Source organism: Anastrepha obliqua, unplaced genomic scaffold, assembly GCF_027943255.1.
Source record: "Anastrepha obliqua isolate idAnaObli1 unplaced genomic scaffold, idAnaObli1_1.0 ptg000012l, whole genome shotgun sequence".
NCBI classification, from domain to species: domain Eukaryota; kingdom Metazoa; phylum Arthropoda; class Insecta; order Diptera; family Tephritidae; genus Anastrepha; species Anastrepha obliqua.
The window spans coordinates 3,984,520-3,993,689 of record NW_026562179.1 but is presented as its reverse complement, the minus strand read 5'-3'; the positions used below and the strand labels follow the sequence as shown (position 1 = coordinate 3,993,689).

Sequence of the window (9,170 nt, the reverse complement as noted above, 5' to 3'; positions counted from 1 at the left end):
AAAAATAATCATTAACTTGAATTTGTTGGTGAACTGACTCGTTCGTTCGTATAGTTGTATAGTTCTCATTAACATTACGTTGTCTGTCATTTCGTTTACTATATTCTCTAAGTTTTCTACGTCTATTATATGTAGTATTAAGTCTGTCTCCTTGACTATTTCCTGAAGTCCTAACTGAATGTCCGTGAATCCTCTTTGGTCTTTTAACTCAATTGTGGTCAGTTCTCCTTTAATTATCGGTGTCGAAGTCATTATCAGTATGAGTATGGTCATTATCTGTAAATTTATATTGTCTTTTAATGTTGCATGGATGAATATTTTTAACAGTCCTTTTTGTATTAAGGTTGTTCTTTGTGCCTAACTGCTTTGTAGTTCTTTATGAATCCCTCACGTCTTTTTTCTTTATAGTCCTCTCTTTTTAAGTTAAGTTTATCAATTTTCTTTCTTTTGCATTCTTCTAAGTTTTGTTTAATTTTTCCCAGATCTAAACGTCCTTCCTGAACGTCTTTTGGTGCATATTTAATACTTGAATGATACCTTTCGTTATAATTTCTGATTGTTCGTTGAATTAATTGTTGGATAGGTAAATTTTTATTAGTTTGGTACATAATCCTAAACTTTTCTGCCATCGTATTATGAAATCTTTCTATATCGGCATTTCCTGTATGGCTGTTGGGCTTAGATAAATGTAATTCGATTCCTTGTTCTGTTAGAAATTCCCTTATCCATATTGTCTTAAATTCATTGTCTGCTATTATTTTATCTGGTTTTCCTATTTTAGTGAGATGTTCTTCTAGTTTTTCTATTATAGTCATGTGATTTCTGACATTCAGTGGATACGCTGCGCCAAATTTTGAAAATTTATCTATAGTCGTTAAAAAGGTAAATCCTTTGATTACGTATGTATCCATGTGTATGATTTGGTTTTTATCTGAAGGAGTTTCTGTGTAATGAAATTTATTTTTAATCGGATGTCGTTCATACTTTACTTGTTGGCAAATGTCACATTGATTAATTACCACTTGGATGAGTTCCATGAGTTTTGGAAAATATATTATATTTTTGATTTTATTATAAGTTTCTTGAATGCCAGAGTGCATATTCTCTCTTACATGGTACAATGATATCTGTCTTACTGCTTCCACTTCAGTTTCAATGTCCTGTGCTCTCATGGTGCACTTAGTAAAATTAATCTGGCTATCGTTTGAATATATATCTATAAGCTTTTCTTTTACTATATTATAGTTGTTTTCGGATAGATTCGAAAATATCCCTATTTTCCCTTTTGAAATGTATCTTCTAAAAATGTCTCCATTTAGGTTAAAGTCACTTTGTGCAATAAAAATAATTCTTTTCCCATGTACTTCTTTAAATTCTTCGGTTTTATTATTTGTTAATATTACTTGTGTTTTGTACTTATTCACAACTTCTTCTTTTATAAAAAAATAATCACCCAATTCTTCCTCGGCTGAATGTACTGTTGCCATTGTAACATCATCTTCTACATTGTTAACTGAAAAAAAATTTAAAATATTGGTATTTTCAACCATGGTATTTTCACTCCCCGCTTTTTCTGAAATAGTGTCCTCACTATTTTCTAGTCTACTTAAAAAATCTGCCACTTTATTTTCCTTTCCTTTTAGGTATTCTATCGCAAATTGGTATTCACCTAATTTTAATAGCCATCGCTGGTGCCTGGGTGACATGTCTTTTCCTTTGTATTTGGAATGGAGATATTTAATTGGCTGGTGATCAGTAAGGATTTTAAATTTTGTACCATAGATGTAAGGCCTAAAATAATTTACACTCCACATTATTGCTAGGAATTCTTTATCCGTTGCAGAATAGTTTTTCTCATGGTTATTTAATGTTCTTGAAGCGTAGCACACTGGGTGACCTTCTTGCGATAGTACCGCACCAATCGCATAGTTAGATGCATCCGTTGTCAATATGAATTGTTTATTGAAATCGGGATAACGTAAAATAGGATGTGAACATATTAATGTTTTTAACTTTTCGAAAGCTTTAATGTATGTTGGGTCTTTCACATTAATTTTTGCGCCTTTCTTTAGGTATTTTGTTATCGGTTGGGTTACTTTCGCATAATCTTTTATGAATTTGCGATAATAACCTGCTATTCCCAAAAAACTTTTTATCTGTTTTTCGGTTTTGGCTAATTCTAAATTTTGGATAATTGCAATTTTATTTGGGTTTGGTTTCATGCCATCCTTTGCTAAAATGTGCCCTAAAAATTCTGTTTCTTTTTTTAGAAAATTGCATTTGTCAACTTGTATCTTCAAATTTTTACTTTCGAGAATTTTGAAAATGTCTCTTATTGCTTTAATATACTCAGTTAAAGAAGTACTAAAGATTAGTAATATATATCATCTAAGTATATGGTACTACACAGGTTTTGTTAATATGATCTCTCAAGATTTCATTCATCAGCCGTTGGAATGTGGCTGGCGCATTTTTAAGACCAAATGGCATTCTCATAAATTCATATAGACCATGAGGAGTTACGAAGGCAGTTTTTTTCTCTGTCTTCCTCCTTTACTAAAATCTGATTATAGCCTTTCAATAAGTCTAATGTCGTAAAATATTGCACTCTACCTAATTAGTCTAAAATTGAGTCTATATTGGGTAAAGGATATTTGTCTTCTAAGGTTATTTCATTAAGCTTTCTATAGTCAACAACTATTCTATATTTTTTTTTCGCCTGAATTATCCGTTTTTCTGGGTACGACTATAAGTGGGCTTGCATATCTTGAGTGGCTTTTTCTAATTATACCTTGTTCCTCCATTTCTCTGATCTGTTTCCTTACTTCTGCTTCGTGTTTAGGTGGGCTATATAGCTTTGAATAGATTTGCTGTTGTGTAATGGTTTTTATCTCATGCTGAATTTCTGTTGTATTAGTTAATACATCGCCTTCTCTAAACAATAATTTGTTATATCGGTTTAGTAATTTTATAATTTCACTACGTTCTTCATTGTTTAAATAATTTAATTGAAGCCTTTCAAACATAGGATCACCAGTTTCAAGCATGTAAATTTGATTAAATTTATATGGGTTATTAATAAAATAAGATATTTTTCCATTTAGTGTTATTTGTCCTTTTTCTATATTTATTTGGGCATTTAAAAAGTTTAATATATCGATACCTATAATGAAATCATAAGTTCTTCCTTTTAATGGGGTGATCTTCCAACGAATCCTGGCATTGCTAGGTAAATTAAATTGCTCCGGGCTTTTTGTGTTTACTTCATAATTTATTGTATCTTTATTTGTTAATTTACTAAATGTTATGGGATATTTTAATTTATGTGTATCAAAATCATTTATTTCCTTATTAATTAAACTAAGACTGGCACCTGTATCTATTAGTGCTACGTATTTCATTCAGTGGCTGCCTCGTAAAAAAAAATGGTATTATTAATTTCAGGTCCTTCTGGGCTTTGCCTATACAAGTTTAAGCGATCTTGGCCAAACTTATGATTAGGGTGTCCTGCATTTGGCGATCTATCGTAATCTCTTTCCACATTATCTATTTCCATTGGTTCTCCTCGATTTTCCCTTATTTGCTCTAAGTTATTGCCCCTATAAAATTGTTGATTCCTTCTTCCTTGACCTGAATTGTTATCTTTATAAAAATGTTGATTATTTCGCTTTACTTGACCTGAATAATTGTCTCTACTTCCCCAGTTTGGTGTACAATTTTGATTATTCCATCTCCTTTGGCCTGAATTGTTCTCCCTATTTCCCCAATGATTTGTAAAGTTTTGGTTATTCCACCTCTTTTGGCCTGAGTGATTGTCTTTATGACCTTCGTGGGAATATTTTTCACGTTGTTTATATTGGTAATGGGTTTTATACTGTTTAAACTGTTCGTCTGTTCTTCTAAACTTTTTGAATTCTGTCCGGATGCAACTGTCTTCATATCGTCGTTTTGTCATTATTTCTAATATTGTATATAAATCATGTTCCTCATATATCTTGTCTAACAATGTTCCCTGAGTGATTTCTTTTAAGTTGTTCACCAATACACTATTTATATTACTTAAATCTATACCTGCATCTCCTTTATAATACACATTAAGTTCATCTGCCTTATACTTAATTTTTTGGGCTTCTGTTGCCAATTCACTCACCGTGTTTGCTCGCAGGTTACAGATTTTTCGATATATTTCGTAAGGCTCCACGTCTGGCTTGTATCGAAGTATAAGCGCCTTCTTTATTTGACTCCAGTTGTCCGATTGAGGAATGTTGATGACTACGTCCTTTGCTTCACCTTGAATTACTCGATAGAGTATTGCTTTTGTCGCTTGTCGTTGTTGTAGTTCGATGTACGCCTGTCTTATTTGTTCCAATTGCTGTTCTCTCCTCGCCAGCTCTTCCACTATATCCTCTGGTGGCATCCTTCCTTGAGCCTGCTCCATCTTCCTTCTTTCGTCAAAACTTTGCTGTCTTTTGCTAATTTTTTCGATTGTTGGTTTATCAGCTAGCTTGTTTGCTAAGCTGATGGTTACCTTTTTTTTGATGTTGGTGGTGTCTACTTTATAAGTATTCACTGCACTGCACTATTTGTGTTTAGTGGTGTTAACTAGAGTTCACTGCACTATTGTCTTAATTTATACCCTGGAGTAGAGCTGGGAATCCATCGATGGTTGCTCCACTCGATATTTTTTCCATCGATGGAAAAAACCATCGATACTATCGATGGTTCCATCGAAAATTTAAACGAGTTATTCAACATATATATTTTGGTGTCGTTTTTCAATATTACAAAGTTTCAAATATTCAAAAAGGGTCAACCAAAAGTATCAGAACTCATGACCTTGTCTATAATCATCGATACGAATTATCTAGCGTATAATTTAACTACTATAAGTTAGCCCTTTATAAATTAATTCCATCGAAAATATATTAAAATGATTTTAGCTTGTAATTTGTGAATGTTCTTTAATATAAAAACAAAATTTATAGTTTCAAGTTAAACTTGAAGATAAAAAAAAGGGTGACTTCTCGTCCTAAGTCCAAAAAACGAAAACAAAAATCTCTCTAAGCAAAAACAAAACAAAAGGCGATTTGCAAACTTAATGCTAATGAGAGGTCCTTATTGTACTATGCAGCGGATAGCTGCTACTCTTAAATACTACAAAACAAAAGGCGATTTCCGAACTTAATGCTAATGAGAGGCCCTTATTGTACTATGCAGCGGATAGCTGCTACTCTTAAATACTACAAAACAAAAGGTGATTTCCAAACTTAATGCTAATGAGAGGTCCTTATTGTACTATGCAGCGGATAGCTGCTACTCTTAAATACTACAAAACAAAAGGTGATTTCCAAACTTAATGCTAATGAGAGGTCCTTATTGTACTATGCAGCGGATAGCTGCTACTCTTAAATACTACAAAACAAAAGGTGATTTCCAAACTTAATGCTAATGAGAGGTTCTTATTTAAAAAAAATACCAGTCTAACGGTTAGACTCGATAGAAGTGAAACCTTCCGTAAAACAAACTGAGAGAGAATAAGACGAAAGCAGCATTAGGAGCGGGATAATTATAGGTTCATTATAATATTGCTATAAAGTTCATATTTTATTTTCTTCATTTTATCATTATTCATCCTCAATGTTTTCAATTTCAACAAATGTACGAGTGGCTTATGATAGATAAAATATGATACAAATGCTTTGGTTTCGATGTTGTCAAAAAAAATACCCAAACGGACCGAAGAAACAGACTTACAAATTTCTTCCATTTTCGTCTACTTGTATTCATATAAAAATTTATGTCTCTTCCCACCAAAGCTAAATGTATTTGTATATTTCTTCTTGTATTTATTCAAGGCCGAAATCCCGGCGGTACTGAAATACCGGGCCAACCCGTGGCAGAGGTGGAGCAAGCTCCTAAAACACTTCGCCCATTTGATCACTTTGATCTTAGCCATAAGGCCTAGAAGCGATAACCACACACAACCAACAAACTACCTTGTCATTACATTTTCTAATAAACCTTTTGAGAATTACACGCTCACAAAAATTAATGTACGAAATATTTATACCGATTCACTTAAACACGGCGAGCTGTTTGATTTCATGTTCGTGCCTGTGTATGTGCATTTGTGCGTTCATATCGCCACAGTGCATGACTACCAGCCTTGGCTGAGCACAGTAAGAAAATGTATTCGAGCGTATATATGTATGTATGTACGTTAGTGTGTTTGTACGATTGTGCTCTGCGCTCAGCTTTCTGTCGATTTTACTGTGCGCTGCGCAGGTTAGGGTATTCTTGCAGAATTTAAAGATGATTCACACACTGTCGACCGACTGGGTACAGTTGTAACAAGTGATGATATTTATAATTTTTATATGAAAAATCAAGGCGAATCTTTTTGAGGTGGTAGCAATAACACAGCTGATTTGTTATTTTTTTCTTCCGCCGTGTACATTTGGATGTCAACATAAAATTGAATTACGAAACGTTTTACTTAGCTTAGTGTATGAATTCACCTTGGAAAAAATTCAATTTTCTTCTATAATCAATTTTAATAAAAAAAAAACTGTTTTCAATAAATAATCAGAAATGTCCTGCAATGCAAATTAAAAAAAAAAATTCCATTTTCGTCTACTTGTATTCATATAAAAATTTATGTCTCTTGCCACCAAAGCTAAATGTATTAATATATTTCTTCTTGTATTTATTCAAGGCCGAAATCCCAGCGGTACTGCAATACCGCTCCAACCCGTGGCAGAGGTGGAGAGCAAGCCCCTAAAACACTCCGCCCATTTCCAAAAATCAGTTTAACATTTGTTGTCCTCCGATGGAGGATCTATCAGATGTTAAGCTGATAAAAACAGATACCACACTACCTAGTCAATAGATTTTCTAATAAACCTTTTGAGAATTACACGCTCACAAAAATTAATGTACGAAATATTTATACCGATTCACTTAAACTGACTTTCAGTATCTAAACCAAAAAACTGTTTTCAATAAATAATCAGAAATGTCCTACAATGCAAATTTCGAAAAAAAAAAAAAATTCCATTTTCGTCTACTTGTATTCATATAAAAATTTATGGCTCTTCCCACCAAAGCTAAATGTATTAGTATATTTCTTCTTGTATTTATTCAAGGCCGAAATCCCGGCGGTACTGCAATACCGGGCCAACCCGTGGCAGAGGTGGAGAGCAAGCCCCTAAAACACTCCGCCCATTTCCAAAAATCAGTTTAACATTTGTTGTCCTCCGATAGAGGATCTATCAGATGTTAAGCTGATAAAAACAGATACCACACTACCTAGTCAATAGATTTTCTAATAAACCTTTTGAGAATTACACGCTCACAAAAATTAATGTACGAAATATTTATACCGATTCACTTAAACTGACTTTCAGTATCTAAACCAAAAAACTGTTTTCAATAAATAATCAGAAATGTCCTACAATGCAAATTTCAAAAAAAAAAAAATTCCATTTTCGTCTACTTGTATTCATATAAAAATTTATGGCTCTACCCACCAAAGCTAAATGTATTAGTATATTTCTTCTTGTATTTATTCAAGGCCGAAATCCCGGCGGTTCTGCAATACCGGGCCAACCCGTGGCAGAGGTGGAGAGCAAGTCTCTAAAACACTCCGCCCATTTCCAAAAATCCGTTTAAGATTTGTTGTCCTCCGATGGAGGATCTATCAGATGTTAAGCTGATAAGAACAGATACCACACTACCTAGTCAATAGATTTTCTAATAAACCTTTTGAGAATTACACGCTCACAAAAATTATTTATATCAACATATAATATTTATATCAACATATAATATAACGCTTCGTAACTAAATAACTTTCAGGCCAGCGACGACAGCATGGCGCGGTAGCCGAGCGACTAGCAATGTGAGCTTCCGATCCAAAATCCTTGGTTCGAATCACAAGAAAAAATAAAAGTTATTTTTTTTTAGTTCGTCGCTACGTTTATATCAACATATAATATAACGCTTCGTAGCCAAGAGGGTCGCTTTTTCGTTTCACTTTTCCTCAAATCACTCCCAACGATTCTAAAGAAGTTTTCACTTCAAAAAAAAACAATTCGTTCCAATATCACAGTTATTTTAAAGTAGCCATTGATTTTTGTTAATAAAAACCAATGTGTTCACTTGTTTAGGTTTTAAACATGCTCTCCGTTCCGTCACAATAGCTCCTGTTTTACTAAATGTGCGGTCTGATTCAGCTGAACTTGCTGGTATACACAAGAATTTTATTGCGCATTGTCCAAGTGCAAATAAATGTTCCTTGTTAATCTGTATTGTAGAAAGTACAATTATGAAAGTTGTTAAAAAAAACTACACTTAACTTACCTGCCAATATTGGAGCGGATCGCTGTCATGAAGAGCATTGCGCTGCTCCATATATTGGCGAATGGTAATAATTGAGTCCGCCCGTGAACTTTTGTTTTTTTCTTTTATTTTTCCTGCCATGCATTTAAATAAAAATGGAGTCTCCTCATTCCTTGGCAGTTCCTCTGTGGAATTTTTAGATCTCACGTCCTGTATTATATTATGAACCTCTCCCTCCAACATCAACATGGCCTGCTGGACATTTGACGGATTTTGGAAACCCTCCTTTTTGGCGCGTGGGTCAAGAAGAGTTCCAAGGCGTGGTGCTGATCTATTCTCATATGAGAATATCCTTTTTTTTACGTTGCTCTGTAAAAACTCGCAAGTTTCTCTCCCTACAGGTGTTAACATCTGCTCATGGAGCTCTTCCAAACTTTGCGATAAGGCGAAAATTGCAGGAGCAATTAATGAAATTGTAACGCCCTTTGCAGCAGACGCATGTTTTGTGGCTTTTTCGAAAAGCGAGCACAAGTCCTTCAAAATCCGAAATTGATCCTCTGACAGTGGAATCGGAGCATTATGGCATCTTAAAAGGGTGCCAGTTAGGGGCTCTCTTGTCCGCAACACTCTCTGAATCATTTGTAATGCGCTGTTCCAGCGAGTAGGGACCTCTTGCAATAGAGAGCAAGGATTTTCGGTGCCTTGGGCATCTTTGAACTTTGCATAAGCAATAGCGCTACTCTTAAAATAGGACACTATTCTTTTTGTGATTTTTAAAACGTTTTGCACATTTTCCAGATTTTAAGCATCTTGCACAACAAGATTAAGAG

The 9,170-nt window shown here is 34.1% G+C and overlaps 3 non-coding genes and 1 pseudogene across 3 annotated transcripts; all 4 read right to left on the bottom strand.

Moving 5' to 3' along the window:
• Positions 1–5,846: 5,846 nt before the first annotated feature.
• On the bottom strand, positions 5,847–5,972 carry LOC129251403 (U2 spliceosomal RNA; annotated as a pseudogene).
• Positions 5,973–6,706: 734 nt separating this feature from the next.
• LOC129251406 (U2 spliceosomal RNA) lies at positions 6,707–6,902 on the bottom strand. Its single transcript, XR_008582959.1, has one exon. It is a non-coding gene; the product is annotated as a U2 spliceosomal RNA (small nuclear RNA).
• Positions 6,903–7,136: 234 nt separating this feature from the next.
• Positions 7,137–7,332, bottom strand: LOC129251402 (U2 spliceosomal RNA). Its single transcript, XR_008582957.1, has one exon. It is a non-coding gene; the product is annotated as a U2 spliceosomal RNA (small nuclear RNA).
• A 232-nt stretch (positions 7,333–7,564) lies between these two features.
• Positions 7,565–7,760, bottom strand: LOC129251404 (U2 spliceosomal RNA). Its single transcript, XR_008582958.1, has one exon. It is a non-coding gene; the product is annotated as a U2 spliceosomal RNA (small nuclear RNA).
• Between the last annotated feature and the right edge of the window lie 1,410 nt (positions 7,761–9,170).